The sequence below is a fragment of the Equus asinus genome, chromosome 1, assembly GCF_041296235.1.
Source record: "Equus asinus isolate D_3611 breed Donkey chromosome 1, EquAss-T2T_v2, whole genome shotgun sequence".
Lineage (NCBI taxonomy): Eukaryota > Metazoa > Chordata > Mammalia > Perissodactyla > Equidae > Equus > Equus asinus.
Window position 1 is genome coordinate 79,772,249 of NC_091790.1, and position 14,695 is coordinate 79,786,943.

The following is a 14,695-nucleotide window of genomic DNA, read 5'->3' on the forward strand; positions in this document are numbered from 1 at the left end:
TCTATTTTTAACTTTTTGAGAAATCTCCATACTGTTTTCCATAGTGGCTGTACCAGTTTGCATTCCCACCAACAGTGTATGAGGGTTCCTCTTTCTCCACAACCTCTCCAACATTTGTCGTTCTTGGTTTTGGACGTTTTTGCCAATCTACCGGGGGTAAGGTGATATCTTAGTGTAGTTTTGATTTGCATTTCCCTGATGATTAGCGATGATGAACATCTTTTCATGTGTCTATTGGCCATATTCATATCTTCTTTGGAGAAATGTCTGTTCATGTCCTCTGCCCATTTTTTGATCGGGTTGTTTGTTTTTTTGTTGTTAAGCAGTGTGAGTTCTTTGTAGCTATTCTCCTCAAACTGTTCCAGAAAATTGAGAAAGATGGAGAACTCCCTAACACATTCTATGAGGCCAACATCACTCTGATCCCCAAACCTGACAAGGACAACACAAAGAAGGAGAACTACAGGCCGATATCACTGATGAACATAGATGCAAAAATCCTCAACAAAATTTTGGCAAACCGATTACAGCAATACATCAAAAAGATTATACACCATGATCAAGTGGGATTTATACCAGGGACACAGGGATGGTTCAACACCCGCAAGTCAATCAACGTGATACACTACATCAACAAAATGAAAAACAAAAACCACATGATCATCTCAATAGACGCAGAGAAAGCATTCGACAAGATCCAACACCCATTTATGATAAAAACCCTCAGTAAAATGGATATAGAAGGAAAATACCTCAACATAATAAAGGCCATATATGATAGACCCACAGCCAACATCATACTCAATGGACAAAAGCTGAAAGCCATCCCTCTGAGGACAGGAACAAGACAAGGGTGCCCACTTTCACCACTCCTATTCAACATAGTACTGGAGGTGCAGGCCAGAGCAATTCGGCAGGAAAAAAAAATAAAAGGAATCCAAATAGGTAACGAAGAAGTAAAACTCGCGTTGTTTGCAGACGACATGATCTTATACATAAAAAACCCCAAAGAATCCACAGAAAAACTATTAGAAATAATCAACAACTACAGCAAAGTAGCATGGTATAAAATTAACGGGCCCCAAAGCATCTTGCTTACAGCTCTCTGGGAAGCTAAGAAACAACTCGCTCTGCACAGTGCTCTAACAGCCTACCGGGAACATCTCTTACAAAGGCCTGTGAAACGCAGTTTCTTTGCAGGCCTGATCTGGCTGAAGTAGAACTTCTGCTCGGGGTGTGCTGCATTGCCCTAGAGCTGCAAGGCACAAAGTGCTGCGTTCTTTCCATAGGGGCAGATGGGCCCCAAAGCATCTTGCTTCCAGCTCTCTGGGAAGCTAAGAAACTAGTCGCTCTGCACAGTGCACTTACAGCCTACCGGGAACATCTCTTACAAAGGCCTGTGAAACGAAGTTTCTTTGCAGGTCTGATCTAGCTGAAGTAGAACTTCGGCTCTGGGTGTGCTACATTGCCCTAGAGCTGCAAGGCACAAAGTGCTGCCTTCTTTCCAAAGGGTGAGAAGGGCCCCAAAGCAACTTGCCTACAGCTCTTTGGGAAGCTAAGAAACAAGTCGCTCTGCACAGTGCTCTAACAGCCTACTTGAACATCTCTCACAAAGGCCTGTGAAACGAAGTTTCTTTGCAGGCCTGACCTGGCAGAAGTAGAACAACTGCTCTGGGTGTGCTACAGTGCCCTAGAGCTGCAAGGCACAAAGTGCTGCCTTCTTTCCAAAGGGTGAGAAGGGCCCCAAAGCATCTTGCTTCCGGCTCTTTGGGAAGCTAAGAAACAACTCGCTCTGCATAGTGCTCTAACAGCCTACCGGGAACATCTCCTACAAAGGCCTGTGAAACGCAGTTTCTTTGCACGACTGACCTGGCAGAAGTAGAACAACTGCTCTGGGTGTGCTACAATGCCGTAGAGCTGCAAGGCACAAAGTGCTGCCTTCTTTACTTAAGTGCAGATTGCCCCCAAAGCGTCTTGCTACCGGCTGTTTGGGAAGCTAAGAAACAACTCGCTCTGCACAGTGCTCTAACAGCCTACGGGGAACATCTCTTACAAAGGCCTGTGAAACGCAGTTTCTTTGCAGGTCTGATCTAGCTGAAGTAGAACTTCGGCTCTGGGTGTGCTACATTGCCCTAGAGCTGCAAGGCACAAAGTGCTGCCTTCTTTCCTTAAGGGCAGATGGCCCCCAAAGCATCTTGCTTCCAGGTCTTTGGGAAGCTACGAAAGAACTCTCTCTGCACAGTGGTCTAACAGCCTACGGGGAACATCTCTTACAAAGGCCTGTGAAACGCAGTTTCTTTGCAGGCCTGATCTGGCTGAAGTAAAACTTCTACTCTGGGTGTGCTACATTGCCCTAGAGCTGCAAGGCACAAAGTGCTGCCTTCTTTCCAAAGGCTGAGTAGGGCCGCAAAGCATCTTGCTTCCAGCTCTTTGGGAAGCTAAGAAACAACTCGCTCTGCACAGTGCTCTAACAGCCTACCGGGAACATCTCTTACAAAGGCCTGTGAAACGCAGTTTCTTTGCAGGCCTGATCTGGCTGAAGTAGAACTTCTGCTCTGGGTGTGCTACATTGCCCTAGAGCTGCAAGGCACAAAGTGCTGCCTTCTTGCCAAAGGTGAGAAGGGCCCCAAAACATCTTGCTTCCAGCTCTTTGGGAAGCTAAGAAACAAGTCTCTCTGCACAGTGCTCTAACAGCCTACTGGGAACATCTCTTACAAAGGCCTGTGAAACGCAGTTTCTTTGCAGGCCTGATCTGGCTGAAGTAGAACTTCTGCTCTGGGTGTGCTACATTGCCCTAGAGCTGCAAGGCAGAAAGTGCTGCGTTCTGTCCATAGGGGCAGATGGGCCCCAAAGCTTCCCTTTTTTTTTTTTTTTGTTTACTGATGTTATGATGCATTACAAGCTTGTGAAATTTCAGTTGTACATTTTTGTTAGTCATGTTGTGGGAACACCACTTCCCACTCCGTGCCCTCCCCCCACCCCCCCTTTTCCCTGGTAACCACCGATCAGATCTCCTTCTCAATATACTAATTTCCACCTATGAGTGGAGTCATATAGAGTTCGTCTTTCTCTGACTGACTTATTTCGCTTAACATAATGCCCTCGAGGTCCATCCACATTGTTGTGAAGGGGCCAATGTCGTCTTTTTTTATGGCTGAGTAGTATTCCATTGTGTATATATACCACATCTTCTTTATCCAATCATCAGTTTCTGGGCACGTAGGCTGGTTCCACGTCTTGGCTATTGTAAATAATGCTGCGATGAACATAGGGGTGCAACGGACTCTTGAGATATCTGATATCAGGTTCTTAGGATAGATACCCAGTAATGGGATGGCTGGGTCATAGGGTATTTCTATTTTTAACTTTTTGAGAAATCTCCATACTGTTTTCCATAGTGGCTGTACCAGTTTGCATTCCCACCAACAGTGTATGAGGGTTCCTCTTTCTCCACAACCTCTCCAACATTTGTCGTTCTTGGTTTTGGACGTTTTTGCCAATCTAACGGGGGTAAGGTGATATCTTAGTGTAGTTTTGATTTGCATTTCCCTGATGATTAGCGATGATGAACATCTTTTCATGTGTCTATTGGCCATATTCATATCTTCTTTGGAGAAATGTCTGTTCATGTCCTCTGCCCATTTTTTGATCGGGTTGTTTGTTTTTTTGTTGTTAAGCAGTGTGAGTTCTTTGTGGCTATTCTCCTCAAACTGTTCCAGAAAATTGAGAAAGATGGAGAACTCCCTAACACATTCTATGAGGCCAACATCACTCTGATCCCCAAACCTGACAAGGACAACACAAAGAAGGAGAACTACAGGCCGATATCACTGATGAACATAGATGCAAAAATCCTCAACAAAATTTTGGCAAACCGATTACAGCAATACATCAAAAAGATTATACACCATGATCAAGTGGGATTTATACCAGGGACACAGGGATGGTTCAACACCCGCAAGTCAATCAACGTGATACACTACATCAACAAAATGAAAAACAAAAACCACATGATCATCTCAATAGACGCAGAGAAAGCATTCGACAAGATCCAACACCCATTTATGATAAAAACCCTCAGTAAAATGGATATAGAAGGAAAATACCTCAACATAATAAAGGCCATATATGATAGACCCACAGCCAACATCATACTCAATGGACAAAAGCTGAAAGCCATCCCTCTGAGGACAGGAACAAGACAAGGGTGCCCACTTTCACCACTCCTATTCAACATAGTACTGGAGGTGCAGGCCAGAGCAATTCGGCAGGAAAAAAAAATAAAAGGAATCCAAATAGGTAACGAAGAAGTAAAACTCGCGTTGTTTGCAGACGACATGATCTTATACATAAAAAACCCCAAAGAATCCACAGAAAAACTATTAGAAATAATCAACAACTACAGCAAAGTAGCATGGTATAAAATTAACGGGCCCCAAAGCATCTTGCTTACAGCTCTCTGGGAAGCTAAGAAACAACTCGCTCTGCACAGTGCTCTAACAGCCTACCGGGAACATCTCTTACAAAGGCCTGTGAAACGCAGTTTCTTTGCAGGCCTGATCTGGCTGAAGTAGAACTTCTGCTCGGGGTGTGCTGCATTGCCCTAGAGCTGCAAGGCACAAAGTGCTGCGTTCTTTCCATAGGGGCAGATGGGCCCCAAAGCATCTTGCTTCCAGCTCTCTGGGAAGCTAAGAAACTAGTCGCTCTGCACAGTGCACTTACAGCCTACCGGGAACATCTCTTACAAAGGCCTGTGAAACGAAGTTTCTTTGCAGGTCTGATCTAGCTGAAGTAGAACTTCGGCTCTGGGTGTGCTACATTGCCCTAGAGCTGCAAGGCACAAAGTGCTGCCTTCTTTCCAAAGGGTGAGAAGGGCCCCAAAGCATCTTGCCTCCAGCTCTTTGGGAAGCTAAGAAACAAGTCGCTCTGCACAGTGCTCTAACAGCCTACCTTGAACATCTCTCACAAAGGCCTGTGAAACGAAGTTTCTTTGCAGGCCTGACCTGGCAGAAGTAGAACAACTGCTCTGGGTGTGCTACAGTGCCCTAGAGCTGCAAGGCACAAAGTGCTGCCTTCTTTCCAAAGGGTGAGAAGGGCCCCAAAGCATCTTGCTTCCGGCTCTTTGGGAAGCTAAGAAACAACTCGCTCTGCACAGTGCTCTAACAGCCTACCGGGAACATCTCCTACAAAGGCCTGTGAAACGCAGTTTCTTTGCACGACTGACCTGGCAGAAGTAGAACAACTGCTCTGGGTGTGCTACAATGCCGTAGAGCTGCAAGGCACAAAGTGCTGCCTTCTTTACTTAAGTGCAGATTGCCCCCAAAGCGTCTTGCTACCGGCTGTTTGGGAAGCTAAGAAACAACTCGCTCTGCACAGTGCTCTAACAGCCTACGGGGAACATCTCTTACAAAGGCCTGTGAAACGCAGTTTCTTTGCAGGTCTGATCTAGCTGAAGTAGAACTTCGGCTCTGGGTGTGCTACATTGCCCTAGAGCTGCAAGGCACAAAGTGCTGCCTTCTTTCCTTAAGGGCAGATGGCCCCCAAAGCATCTTGCTTCCAGGTCTTTGGGAAGCTACGAAAGAACTCTCTCTGCACAGTGGTCTAACAGCCTACGGGGAACATCTCTTACAAAGGCCTGTGAAACGCAGTTTCTTTGCAGGCCTGATCTGGCTGAAGTAAAACTTCTACTCTGGGTGTGCTACATTGCCCTAGAGCTGCAAGGCACAAAGTGCTGCCTTCTTTCCAAAGGCTGAGTAGGGCCGCAAAGCATCTTGCTTCCAGCTCTTTGGGAAGCTAAGAAACAACTCGCTCTGCACAGTGCTCTAACAGCCTACCGGGAACATCTCTTACAAAGGCCTGTGAAACGCAGTTTCTTTGCAGGCCTGATCTGGCTGAAGTAGAACTTCTGCTCTGGGTGTGCTACATTGCCCTAGAGCTGCAAGGCACAAAGTGCTGCCTTCTTGCCAAAGGTGAGAAGGGCCCCAAAACATCTTGCTTCCAGCTCTTTGGGAAGCTAAGAAACAAGTCTCTCTGCACAGTGCTCTAACAGCCTACTGGGAACATCTCTTACAAAGGCCTGTGAAACGCAGTTTCTTTGCAGGCCTGATCTGGCTGAAGTAGAACTTCTGCTCTGGGTGTGCTACATTGCCCTAGAGCTGCAAGGCAGAAAGTGCTGCGTTCTGTCCATAGGGGCAGATGGGCCCCAAAGCTTCCCTTTTGTTTTTTTTTTTGTTTACTGATGTTATGATGCATTACAAGCTTGTGAAATTTCAGTTGTACATTTTTGTTAGTCATGTTGTGGGAACACCACTTCCCACTCCGTGCCCTCCCCCCACCCCCCCTTTTCCCTGGTAACCACCGATCAGATCTCCTTCTCAATATACTAATTTCCACCTATGAGTGGAGTCATATAGAGTTCGTCTTTCTCTGACTGACTTATTTCGCTTAACATAATGCCCTCGAGGTCCATCCACATTGTTGTGAAGGGGCCAATGTCGTCTTTTTTTATGGCTGAGTAGTATTCCATTGTGTATATATACCACATCTTCTTTATCCAATCATCAGTTTCTGGGCATGTAGGCTGGTTCCACGTCTTGGCTATTGTAAATAATGCTGCGATGAACATAGGGGTGCAACGGACTCTTGAGATATCTGATATCAGGTTCTTAGGATAGATACCCAGTAATGGGATGGCTGGGTCATAGGGTATTTCTATTTTTAACTTTTTGAGAAATCTCCATACTGTTTTCCATAGTGGCTGTACCAGTTTGCATTCCCACCAACAGTGTATGAGGGTTCCTCTTTCTCCACAACCTCTCCAACATTTGTCGTTCTTGGTTTTGGACGTTTTTGCCAATCTACCGGGGGTAAGGTGATATCTTAGTGTAGTTTTGATTTGCATTTCCCTGATGATTAGCGATGATGAACATCTTTTCATGTGTCTATTGGCCATATTCATATCTTCTTTGGAGAAATGTCTGTTCATGTCCTCTGCCCATTTTTTGATCGGGTTGTTTGTTTTTTTGTTGTTAAGCAGTGTGAGTTCTTAGTAGCTATTCTCCTCAAACTGTTCCAGAAAATTGAGAAAGATGGAGAACTCCCTAACACATTCTATGAGGCCAACATCACTCTGATCCCCAAACCTGACAAGGACAACACAAAGAAGGAGAACTACAGGCCGATATCACTGATGAACATAGATGCAAAAATCCTCAACAAAATTTTGGCAAACCGATTACAGCAATACATCAAAAAGATTATACACCATGATCAAGTGGGATTTATACCAGGGACACAGGGATGGTTCAACACCCGCAAGTCAATCAACGTGATACACTACATCAACAAAATGAAAAACAAAAACCACATGATCATCTCAATAGACGCAGAGAAAGCATTCGACAAGATCCAACACCCATTTATGATAAAAACCCTCAGTAAAATGGATATAGAAGGAAAATACCTCAACATAATAAAGGCCATATATGATAGACCCACAGCCAACATCATACTCAATGGACAAAAGCTGAAAGCCATCCCTCTGAGGACAGGAACAAGACAAGGGTGCCCACTTTCACCACTCCTATTCAACATAGTACTGGAGGTGCAGGCCAGAGCAATTCGGCAGGAAAAAAAAATAAAAGGAATCCAAATAGGTAACGAAGAAGTAAAACTCGCGTTGTTTGCAGACGACATGATCTTATACATAAAAAACCCCAAAGAATCCACAGAAAAACTATTAGAAATAATCAACAACTACAGCAAAGTAGCATGGTATAAAATTAACGGGCCCCAAAGCATCTTGCTTACAGCTCTCTGGGAAGCTAAGAAACAACTCGCTCTGCACAGTGCTCTAACAGCCTACCGGGAACATCTCTTACAAAGGCCTGTGAAACGCAGTTTCTTTGCAGGCCTGATCTGGCTGAAGTAGAACTTCTGCTCGGGGTGTGCTGCATTGCCCTAGAGCTGCAAGGCACAAAGTGCTGCGTTCTTTCCATAGGGGCAGATGGGCCCCAAAGCATCTTGCTTCCAGCTCTCTGGGAAGCTAAGAAACTAGTCGCTCTGCAGAGTGCACTTACAGCCTACCGGGAACATCTCTTACAAAGGCCTGTGAAACGAAGTTTCTTTGCAGGTCTGATCTAGCTGAAGTAGAACTTCGGCTCTGGGTGTGCTACATTGCCCTAGAGCTGCAAGGCACAAAGTGCTGCCTTCTTTCCAAAGGGTGAGAAGGGCCCCAAAGCATCTTGCCTACAGCTCTTTGGGAAGCTAAGAAACAAGTCGCTCTGCACAGTGCTCTAACAGCCTACCTTGAACATCTCTCACAAAGGCCTGTGAAACGAAGTTTCTTTGCAGGCCTGACCTGGCAGAAGTAGAACAACTGCTCTGGGTGTGCTACAGTGCCCTAGAGCTGCAAGGCACAAAGTGCTGCCTTCTTTCCAAAGGGTGAGAAGGGCCCCAAAGCATCTTGCTTCCGGCTCTTTGGGAAGCTAAGAAACAACTCGCTCTGCACAGTGCTCTAACAGCCTACCGGGAACATCTCCTACAAAGGCCTGTGAAACGCAGTTTCTTTGCACGACTGACCTGGCAGAAGTAGAACAACTGCTCTGGGTGTGCTACAATGCCGTAGAGCTGCAAGGCACAAAGTGCTGCCTTCTTTACTTAAGTGCAGATTGCCCCCAAAGCGTCTTGCTACCGGCTGTTTGGGAAGCTAAGAAACAACTCGCTCTGCACAGTGCTCTAACAGCCTACGGGGAACATCTCTTACAAAGGCCTGTGAAACGCAGTTTCTTTGCAGGTCTGATCTAGCTGAAGTAGAACTTCGGCTCTGGGTGTGCTACATTGCCCTAGAGCTGCAAGGCACAAAGTGCTGCCTTCTTTCCTTAAGGGCAGATGGCCCCCAAAGCATCTTGCTTCCAGGTCTTTGGGAAGCTACGAAAGAACTCTCTCTGCACAGTGGTCTAACAGCCTACGGGGAACATCTCTTACAAAGGCCTGTGAAACGCAGTTTCTTTGCAGGCCTGATCTGGCTGAAGTAAAACTTCTACTCTGGGTGTGCTACATTGCCCTAGAGCTGCAAGGCACAAAGTGCTGCCTTCTTTCCAAAGGCTGAGTAGGGCCGCAAAGCATCTTGCTTCCAGCTCTTTGGGAAGCTAAGAAACAACTCGCTCTGCACAGTGCTCTAACAGCCTACCGGGAACATCTCTTACAAAGGCCTGTGAAACGCAGTTTCTTTGCAGGCCTGATCTGGCTGAAGTAGAACTTCTGCTCTGGGTGTGCTACATTGCCCTAGAGCTGCAAGGCACAAAGTGCTGCCTTCTTGCCAAAGGTGAGAAGGGCCCCAAAACATCTTGCTTCCAGCTCTTTGGGAAGCTAAGAAACAAGTCTCTCTGCACAGTGCTCTAACAGCCTACTGGGAACATCTCTTACAAAGGCCTGTGAAACGCAGTTTCTTTGCAGGCCTGATCTGGCTGAAGTAGAACTTCTGCTCTGGGTGTGCTACATTGCCCTAGAGCTGCAAGGCAGAAAGTGCTGCGTTCTGTCCATAGGGGCAGATGGGCCCCAAAGCTTCCCTTTTTTTTTTTTTTTTGTTTACTGATGTTATGATGCATTACAAGCTTGTGAAATTTCAGTTGTACATTTTTGTTAGTCATGTTGTGGGAACACCACTTCCCACTCCGTGCCCTCCCCCCACCCCCCCTTTTCCCTGGTAACCACCGATCAGATCTCCTTCTCAATATACTAATTTCCACCTATGAGTGGAGTCATATAGAGTTCGTCTTTCTCTGACTGACTTATTTCGCTTAACATAATGCCCTCGAGGTCCATCCACATTGTTGTGAAGGGGCCAATGTCGTCTTTTTTTATGGCTGAGTAGTATTCCATTGTGTATATATACCACATCTTCTTTATCCAATCATCAGTTTCTGGGCATGTAGGCTGGTTCCACGTCTTGGCTATTGTAAATAATGCTGCGATGAACATAGGGGTGCAACGGACTCTTGAGATATCTGATATCAGGTTCTTAGGATAGATACCCAGTAATGGGATGGCTGGGTCATAGGGTATTTCTATTTTTAACTTTTTGAGAAATCTCCATACTGTTTTCCATAGTGGCTGTACCAGTTTGCATTCCCACCAACAGTGTATGAGGGTTCCTCTTTCTCCACAACCTCTCCAACATTTGTCGTTCTTGGTTTTGGACGTTTTTGCCAATCTACCGGGGGTAAGGTGATATCTTAGTGTAGTTTTGATTTGCATTTCCCTGATGATTAGCGATGATGAACATCTTTTCATGTGTCTATTGGCCATATTCATATCTTCTTTGGAGAAATGTCTGTTCATGTCCTCTGCCCATTTTTTGATCGGGTTGTTTGTTTTTTTGTTGTTAAGCAGTGTGAGTTCTTTGTAGCTATTCTCCTCAAACTGTTCCAGAAAATTGAGAAAGATGGAGAACTCCCTAACACATTCTATGAGGCCAACATCACTCTGATCCCCAAACCTGACAAGGACAACACAAAGAAGGAGAACTACAGGCCGATATCACTGATGAACATAGATGCAAAAATCCTCAACAAAATTTTGGCAAACCGATTACAGCAATACATCAAAAAGATTATACACCATGATCAAGTGGGATTTATACCAGGGACACAGGGATGGTTCAACACCCGCAAGTCAATCAACGTGATACACTACATCAACAAAATGAAAAACAAAAACCACATGATCATCTCAATAGACGCAGAGAAAGCATTCGACAAGATCCAACACCCATTTATGATAAAAACCCTCAGTAAAATGGATATAGAAGGAAAATACCTCAACATAATAAAGGCCATATATGATAGACCCACAGCCAACATCATACTCAATGGACAAAAGCTGAAAGCCATCCCTCTGAGGACAGGAACAAGACAAGGGTGCCCACTTTCACCACTCCTATTCAACATAGTACTGGAGGTGCAGGCCAGAGCAATTCGGCAGGAAAAAAAAATAAAAGGAATCCAAATAGGTAACGAAGAAGTAAAACTCGCGTTGTTTGCAGACGACATGATCTTATACATAAAAAACCCCAAAGAATCCACAGAAAAACTATTAGAAATAATCAACAACTACAGCAAAGTAGCATGGTATAAAATTAACGGGCCCCAAAGCATCTTGCTTACAGCTCTCTGGGAAGCTAAGAAACAACTCGCTCTGCACAGTGCTCTAACAGCCTACCGGGAACATCTCTTACAAAGGCCTGTGAAACGCAGTTTCTTTGCAGGCCTGATCTGGCTGAAGTAGAACTTCTGCTCGGGGTGTGCTGCATTGCCCTAGAGCTGCAAGGCACAAAGTGCTGCGTTCTTTCCATAGGGGCAGATGGGCCCCAAAGCATCTTGCTTCCAGCTCTCTGGGAAGCTAAGAAACTAGTCGCTCTGCACAGTGCACTTACAGCCTACCGGGAACATCTCTTACAAAGGCCTGTGAAACGAAGTTTCTTTGCAGGTCTGATCTAGCTGAAGTAGAACTTCGGCTCTGGGTGTGCTACATTGCCCTAGAGCTGCAAGGCACAAAGTGCTGCCTTCTTTCCAAAGGGTGAGAAGGGCCCCAAAGCATCTTGCCTACAGCTCTTTGGGAAGCTAAGAAACAAGTCGCTCTGCACAGTGCTCTAACAGCCTACCTTGAACATCTCTCACAAAGGCCTGTGAAACGAAGTTTCTTTGCAGGCCTGACCTGGCAGAAGTAGAACAACTGCTCTGGGTGTGCTACAGTGCCCTAGAGCTGCAAGGCACAAAGTGCTGCCTTCTTTCCAAAGGGTGAGAAGGGCCCCAAAGCATCTTGCTTCCGGCTCTTTGGGAAGCTAAGAAACAACTCGCTCTGCACAGTGCTCTAACAGCCTACCGGGAACATCTCCTACAAAGGCCTGTGAAACGCAGTTTCTTTGCACGACTGACCTGGCAGAAGTAGAACAACTGCTCTGGGTGTGCTACAATGCCGTAGAGCTGCAAGGCACAAAGTGCTGCCTTCTTTACTTAAGTGCAGATTGCCCCCAAAGCGTCTTGCTACCGGCTGTTTGGGAAGCTAAGAAACAACTCGCTCTGCACAGTGCTCTAACAGCCTACGGGGAACATCTCTTACAAAGGCCTGTGAAACGCAGTTTCTTTGCAGGTCTGATCTAGCTGAAGTAGAACTTCGGCTCTGGGTGTGCTACATTGCCCTAGAGCTGCAAGGCACAAAGTGCTGCCTTCTTTCCTTAAGGGCAGATGGCCCCCAAAGCATCTTGCTTCCAGGTCTTTGGGAAGCTACGAAAGAACTCTCTCTGCACAGTGGTCTAACAGCCTACGGGGAACATCTCTTACAAAGGCCTGTGAAACGCAGTTTCTTTGCAGGCCTGATCTGGCTGAAGTAAAACTTCTACTCTGGGTGTGCTACATTGCCCTAGAGCTGCAAGGCACAAAGTGCTGCCTTCTTTCCAAAGGCTGAGTAGGGCCCCAAAGCATCTTGCTTCCAGCTCTTTGGGAAGCTAAGAAACAACTCGCTCTGCACAGTGCTCTAACAGCCTACCGGGAACATCTCTTACAAAGGCCTGTGAAACGCAGTTTCTTTGCAGGCCTGATCTGGCTGAAGTAGAACTTCTGCTCAGGGTGTGCTGCATTGCCCTAGAGCTGCAAGGCACAAAGTGCTGCCTTCTTTCCTTAAGGGCAGATGGGCCCCAAAGCATCTTGCTTCCACCTCTTTGGGAAGCTAAGAAACAACTCGCTCTGCACAATGCTCTAACAGCCTACAGGGAACATCTCTTACAAAGGCCTGTGAAACGCAGTTTCTTTGCAGGTCTGATCTGGCTGAAGTAGAACTTCTGATCTGGGTGTGCTACATTGCCCTAGAGCTGCAAGGCACAAAGTGCTGCCTTCTTTCCAAAGGCTGAGTAGGGCCCCAAAGCATCCTGCTTCCAGCTATTTGGGAAGCTAAGAAACAACTCGCTCTGCACAGTGCTCTAACAGCCTACCGGGAACATCTCTTACAAAGGCCTGTGAAATGCAGTTTCTTTGCGGGCCTGATCTGGCTGAAGTAGAACTTCTGCTCTGGATGTGCTACATTGCCCTAGAGCTGCAAGGCACAAAGTGCTGCCTTCATTTCAAAGGGGCAGTTGAGCCCCAAAGCATCTTGCTTCCAACTCTTTTGGAAGCTGAGAAACAACTCGCTCTGCACAGTGCTCTAACAGCCTACCGCGATCATCTCTTACAAAGGCCTGTGAAACGCAGTTTCTTTGCAGGCCTGATCTGGCTGAAGTAGAACTTCTGCTCTGGGTGTGCTACATTGCCCTAGAGCTGCAAGGCACAAAGTGCTGCCTTCTTGCCAAAGGGTGAGAAGGGCCCCAAAGCATCTTGCTTCCAGCTCTTTGGGAAGCTAAGAAACAAGTCTCTCTGCACAGTGCTCTAACAGCCTACTGGGAACATCTCTTACAAAGGCCTGTGAAACGCAGTTTCTTTGCAGGCCTGATCTGGCTGAAGAAGAACTTCTGCTCTGGGTGTGCTACATTGCCCTAGAGCTGAAAGGCACAAAGTGCTGCCTTCTTTCCAAAGGGTGAGAAGGGCCCCAAAGCATCTTGCTTCCAGCTCTTTGGGAAGCTAAGAAACAACTCGCTCTGCACAGTGCTCTATCAGCCTACCGGGAACATCTCTTACAAAGGCCTGTGAAACGCAGTTTCTTTGCGGGCCTGATCTGGCTGAAGTAGAACTTCTGCTGTGGGTGTGCTACATTGCCCTAGAGCTGCAAGGCACAAAGTGCTGCGTTCTTTCCATAGGGGCAGATGGTCCCCAAAGCATCTTTTTTTTCTTTTTTTGTTTATTAATGTTATGATGGATTACAAGCTTGTGAAATTTCAGTTGTACATTTTTGTTAGTCATGTTGTGGGAACACCACTTCCCACTCCGTGCCCTCCCCCCACCTCCCCTTTTCCCTGGTAACCACCGATCAGATCTCCTTCTCAATATACTAATTTCCACCTATGAGTGGAGTCATATAGAGTTCGTCTTTCTCTGACTGACTTATTTCGCTTAACATAATGCCCTCGAGGTCCATCGACATTGTTGTGAATGGGCCAATGTCGTCTGTTTTTATGGCTGAGTAGTATTCCATTGTGTATATATACCACATCTTCTTTATCCAATCATCAGTTTCTGGGCATGTAGGCTGGTTCCACGTCTTGGCTATTGTAAATAATGCTGCGATGAACATAGGGGTGCAACGGACTCTTGAGATATCTGATATCAGGTTCTTAGGATAGATACCCAGTAATGGGATGGCTGGGTCATAGGGTATTTCTATTTTTAACTTTTTGAGAAATCTCCATACTGTTTTCCATAGTGGCTGTACCAGTTTGCATTCCCACCAACAGTGTATGAGGGTTCCTCTTTCTCCACAACCTCTCCAACATTCGTCGTTCTTGGTTTTGGATGTTTTTGCCAATCTAACGGGGGTAAGGTGATATCTTAGTGTAGTTTTGATTTGCATTTCCCTGATGATTAGCGATGATGAACATCTTTTCATGTGTCTATTGGCCATATTCATATCTTCTTTGGAGAAATGTCTGTTCATGTCCTCTGCCCATTTTTGGATCGGGTTGTTTGTTTTTTTGTTGTTAAGCAGTGTGAGTTCTTTGTACCTATTCTCCTCAAACAGTTCCAGAAAATTGAGAAAATGGAGAACTCCC